This window comes from Cibotium barometz, chromosome 15 (assembly GCF_041138505.1).
Source record: "Cibotium barometz isolate CiBa-2024 chromosome 15, ASM4113850v1, whole genome shotgun sequence".
Lineage (NCBI taxonomy): Eukaryota > Viridiplantae > Streptophyta > Polypodiopsida > Cyatheales > Cibotiaceae > Cibotium > Cibotium barometz.
In genome coordinates, this window is record NC_141060.1 from 34,502,127 (window position 1) to 34,508,059 (window position 5,933).

Below are 5,933 nucleotides of genomic sequence, written 5' to 3' on the forward strand. Positions count from 1 at the left end.
ATTAGGTCCTTTTGACCATTGGTCAAATTGATATACCATGAAGTACAAAAGGGTGAGTCCTTAAATGTTTGTTGGAGCTATTGCAGTCAAAATATTTGGAGAGGACTGAAAGGATTTAGTCGACTTGTGAGGTTGTGGAGCCATTTGTTGTAAAAAGGCCATTTGGACAATATCATTGGGCTACTATTGGTGAGGCTGAAATTTAAGAAATTCCAAGTGATGGGTCATACCATGGGTCAAGCATGCACCCACCATGGTCCCCCCATCCAAGTGATGGGCCATACCATGGGTCAAGCATGCACCCACCATGGTCCCCCCATCCAAAGATGTACCTAGAAGGTGTCGATGACGAGGTTTCCACTAGTGGGTGAGTAAAGTGTACTCAATAATAGCAGCTGCTTCATTTGATTTTGCAGTAGACAAGGATGATGATTGGCTAGTTGAAGACTATTATTCTTTATGAATGAACCATAGGCGTGATTCTGAGAATCATGGTGGTGAAACTTCATAAAAGTGCAGAAGAATGGTTTCTTGGATTGGAAATATAATGAGAAAACAATGTGGCCATATTGTTGCACATTTGAGTGAGTTTCAGCCTACCTAATTTTGTAGGTGTTAGAAATCATGGCCGTGATTGTTGAAGAATCATGGTGATAAAAAGCACGTGTTTATACTAGATGATGCATTTAGGTCAAGGGAAAACACATGTTAGAGATGGTTCTAATGGAAGTGGAGATAGCCAAGTGAGTGTGATTATGCAGAGATAAGAATCATAGGCATGAATTTTGGAAGAATCACCGGTGATAATAATTCATGTCTATTGAGAAGAGATGACTTTAGTAGTTTAGACATGATGAGAGAATGCCAAAACATGATGCACTTGGACATTTTGATGAAGATTTGTTGGCATGATCCGGGTGTGATTTTTAGAAAAATCACGGTCATGAGAATTAATGCAACACAACAAATGATTGCAGAATATGCATGTGGAGTGCAATATGAAAGCAAGTGCCATGATTTGCTTCCATTTGGACACATGTTGGCAACCGTGATTTTTGATGACATGGCACGTGATTTTTTATGACATGGCACGAATCACAATGTTGAAAATCACAGCGGCTTAGCCTTATGGTTTTTCATGTGATGATGATGTGCATAGCATGTGCAACATCCTTGTAAGTGCAAATGACTGAGAGGGTGATTCTTTGTTGGCATGATTATTAATCACGGTTCGTGATTTCAAATTATAGTGTGATTCCTGTGTGGCGTGACTACAAAATCATGATGATCAAAGTTGATGTTTTTGGTGATGTTGACGATGATTTGCACTCCTTGATACTTATGCTTTATTGTTGACAGCATCCTTTAACTATTTGTTGAGCTTTGAATGGTGTAACTTTTGTTGATGTGGCAATTGTGATTGTGATTTTAATGAGGTTGCACACGACAGATGATTTCTTGATGGTACCATGTTTTAAGCCTTTTTGATCATAAAGAGTATGTATGTACCTTAAATGACCATTTTCTAGTGGTGCAATTTTGTAGAAGAAAGAATCACGACATGAAAATTGCTTGATCGTTGCCATTAGAAATGTATTTGCTTGCATTTGAGAGTAAAATTGTGCCTCTTCCTTGAAGCTGATTTCTTTTGCTGGTAGCACTTGTTGACTTACTCATTGTAGCCATCCCAAATGCTTCAAAGGTCGTTGATCGTAATAACTTATGAGCCAAAGTCTCACTTTTATAGGCCATTGGGCTTTATAATTAGCCCCCATGCTTTTATAAGCTTTTAATCCAATGCCTCCACTTATAAGCCTCTTCCCACATTAGGGATATCTCCCCACTAGGTGCCCCATGTCCGACCTCCACCAACCTGACCCTGTGCTAGCGTGTGCACTTCTCCTGGACGTAACATATGCTCTCGCATGGAGTATTCCAAGTGTGCATGGTACCAATATGCCGCGGGTTTGGGGGGAGCTCACTCGCTGGGGCTGCCTAGCTCTGTCTTGGTCCATCTATCCTGGAGGGTCTTTTATGAGCTTTGAGTGAGCGAGAGAGAGAGAGAGAGAGAGAGAGAGAGAGAGGGGGGGGTGAGGGGGGATTTCAATTATGATTGTTTTTCAAGAAAAGCTGATTTGTTGATGGCTCTGAGAGTTTTTTCTTTATGAAGAGAGGTTGAGAGATTGCTTCGACATGTGTACGAACTTTGCAAAGATGGATGTTCAAATGAAGCCATGCAAGTGGTTGATGTTATGGTCCAGCAAGGGATACATGTATCGAGGGACATTCTGTATCGCCTCTTGCAACAGTGTATTACAAAGAAAGATTTGGCAGCTGGAAAGAAGGTGCATTCCATCATGGTTAGTAAAGGCCTTGATACAGTTGCCGTTTTTTCCAACCACTTTCTACGCCTCTATGCTGCATGTGGGAGTTTCTCAGAAGCAAATCAAGTGTTTGAAGCTTCCAAGCCTAGTGTATTTACATATAATGCAATCATGTCAGCACATGCAAAGCTTGGGGATGGCAACAAGACACTTGAATTGTTTGACAAACTGCAGGGTGACAGGTTGAAGCCGGATAATTGCACATTCCTATGTGTTTTGAATGCTTGTGGCAAGCTAGGTGCAGTGAGGCAGGGCAGACAAACACACAATCAAATCATTCAAGAGGGTTTAGAGTTAGATGTGGCAATGGCTAACACCATAATTGATATGTACGCTAAGTGTGCAAGTTTAGATGAGGCATGCAAAGTGTTTGATGGATTGTCAGCTCAAAATGTGGTGTCATGGGCTGCAATGATTACAGGATACGCGCATCATGGACATGGACTTATTGTGTTGGAGCTTTTTGAAAAGATGCATTCTCATGGTGTGAAGCCGAATAATGTCATTTTTTCATGTGCCTTGAAAGCAAGCAGTGGACAAAGAGCATTATGCAATGGCAGACAGATACATGAAGAGATTATTAGAGCAGGATTAGAATCAGATGTAGTTGTTGGAACTGCTTTGGTTGACATGTATGCAAAATGTGAGAACCTAGAAGATGCTCGGAGGGTGTTTGATGAGATGGCAAGTCTGAATGTTGTCACATGGAATGCGATGATTGTAGGATATGCGCAGCATGGAAATGATGTATCAGCTTTGGTTCTCTTTGAAAAAATGCGACAGAAGGGCATAAAACCAGACAAGATCACATACTCGGGGGTTCTAAAATCATGTGGCAGTACATAGAATTTACAGCAGGGAAGGTTAGTACATCATCTTATAATCAAAAGTGGCCTTAGGTCTGATACTGCCCTGGGGAATTCACTCATTAACATGTATGCAAAGTGTGATAGCCTACAGGATGCACAAACAATTTTTGACAAATTGCCCAATCCAGATGTTATATCATGGGGTGCGGTCATTGATGGATGTGCGGAGTATGGACACGGTCTTTTGGCTCTTGAGGTTTTTGAGGGGATGCAGCACCGTGTAAAGCCAAATGAAATAATTTTTGTGTCTACCTTGAAAGCATGTATAAGTATTGGGTCCATGGAAGAAGGTCGAAAGATACATGATCAAGTTGTCAAAGGTGCATTTGAACTCGGCATTCTTGTTGGGAGCACCATTGTTGACATGTATGCCAAGTATGGAAGCCTTGAAGAGGCCAGCAATTGTTTTGACAGACTGTTGGATCCAGATGTAGTGTCATGGGGAGCCATGATTTTTGGCTATGTCCAGATGGGGCATGGGGATCTTGCACTAGAAATGTTTGCAAAAATGCTACATGATGGAATAGAGCCAAGTGAAGCTATATTTGTGACCATCCTGCAAGCATGCCTGCATATGGGCGCCTTAGAGCCGGGCAGTCTTATACACGAATACATTATTAAAAGTGGATTTCAAACAGATGGGGCTGTTGGGACCACTCTTGTTGACATGTACGCCAGATTTGGGAGCTTAGAGGAAGCACGGGTTGTTTTTGATGCTCACTCAAATAGAGATGTGGTAACGTGGGGTGCAATGATTGCAGGATATGTCCAGCATGGGCATTGTTTTCCTGCCCTAACTTTTTGAGAGAATGCAATCTCAGACTACAATGCCAAATCGACCAATTTTTTTGTGCATTTTGAAAGCATGTAGCAGTATTGGTATCATAGCACATGCCAGGAAGGTACACAAACAGATAATTGAAATTGGACTTGGATGTCACTGTTGGGAATGCCCTTGTTGATATGTACACGAAATGTGGAAGCCAAGAGGAGGCTAGTAAAGTCTTGGATAAACTTGGGAATAGGGATGTGGTATCATGGAGTGCCGTGATTGCAGGTCATGCATGGCATGGTGATTGCAGGCTTTCCATGCAATGTTTCGAGGCTATGAAACGCGAAGGGCTGAGGCCTGACGATGCTGTCTTTACCAGTATTTTAGCTGCTTGCAGTCATGCAGGATCATTGGAGAGAGGTCTTTGCTGTCTCAGATCAATGACAGAAGACCATAATATTGTGCCTGGTATTCAGCACTATAACTCCGTAGTTGATCTTCTTGGCCGTGCTGGTTTGTTTAAGGAAGCTAAAGATTTACTTTACAGTATGCCTAGTTCTGCAAATACAACTGGGTGGACTTCTCTGCTTGCTGGCTGCAAACATATGGTAACGCTGAGGTAGGACAGAAATGCTTTGATGTTATTGTTGAGTTGGCACCCAATGATGCTTCTAGTTTTATGCTGAAAATGGCACATTTCATTTCCACAGCTACCAAGACTGTGCATGCACTTAGGTCGTTGAGTTATTTCTACCGCATATTTTTAAGCTGCATGGACTACCAGAGTCCATAATGTCTAATAGGGATTCAAAGATTATCAGGCCATTTTGGCAACATGTCTTTTAACAAGCTCATAGTTACTCTTTGTATGAGTAGTGGGGATCATCCACAGACCGATGGTCAAACCAAAGTAGTTACTCTTTGTATATGTAGCGGGGATCATCCAGACACCGATGTGGTCAAACCGAGAGGGTTAATCAGATATTGGAATACATGCATGGGCCCTATGTCTCAGATAAGCAAATGGATCGGGATAAGTTCTTACCACTCCTTGCATTTTCCTACAACAATGAACCTCATAAGGTCACAAGTTTCTCTCCTTTTGAGCTGAATTATGGGTTTACACCAATTACTCCAGACGATTGGTATTCCCACCAAATGCCTAAGTGGGGCTGAATTTTTAGAGAGAATGCAACACATGCTATAGTTGCCCCAAGGAAAAATTTGTAGATAAGCAGAGATATTTAAGATCTTTTAAGGAGGGAGATGAGGTATTTTTACTCGTCCCACCTACTTTCTTGAGAATAGGAAAGTGTCCAAAGCTCTCACCGAGATACTATGGACCATGGAAAATATTTAAAAAGATCAATGACATAGCTTACAAATTAGACTTACCTAGCGGATGTGGTGTCCACCCAATTTTTCATGTTAGTAAGCTAAAGCAATACTTACACCAGCACCCATAATTTAATTGATGGTATTGTTTCTTTGCAGGGCAGGAGCAAGAGACTAGTAGATTGTGTACTAGATCATAGGGAGAAAAGGCATAGAAATCGCATTCCCTAAGAGTATCTGATTGCATGGAAGGGGTTGCCATAATAGATGCTACGTGGGAGATAGCTAGCTCCTTACATCAGCATCATTTTTTTAGTAATATCTCATAGTTTTTAACTAATAAACCTTGTACTCAGTCAACTCTTCATCTTATGTGGGCATTTACTCATTTTTGGATATTTTCTTTTATTCATTGGATTTATCTCATCCCAACACTTGGATTAATCTTATTGGCTCATAGGAACCTTAATTGGACCATAATCCAAAATTTTTAGAAAATCTTGACCCTTAGACTAAGGTCTTTTAAATCATTTTTAATTGATTCCTAATGCACCTTGGAAATTTTATTTTGAT

At 41.0% G+C, this 5,933-nt stretch overlaps 1 pseudogene across 1 annotated transcript; it reads left to right on the forward strand.

Moving 5' to 3' along the window:
- Positions 1 to 2,091: 2,091 nt before the first annotated feature.
- Positions 2,092 to 4,818, forward strand: LOC147631224 (pentatricopeptide repeat-containing protein At4g13650-like; annotated as a pseudogene). Its single transcript, XR_015267481.1, has one exon. The product of XR_015267481.1 is annotated as a pentatricopeptide repeat-containing protein At4g13650-like (transcript).
- Positions 4,819 to 5,933: the final 1,115 nt, after the last annotated feature.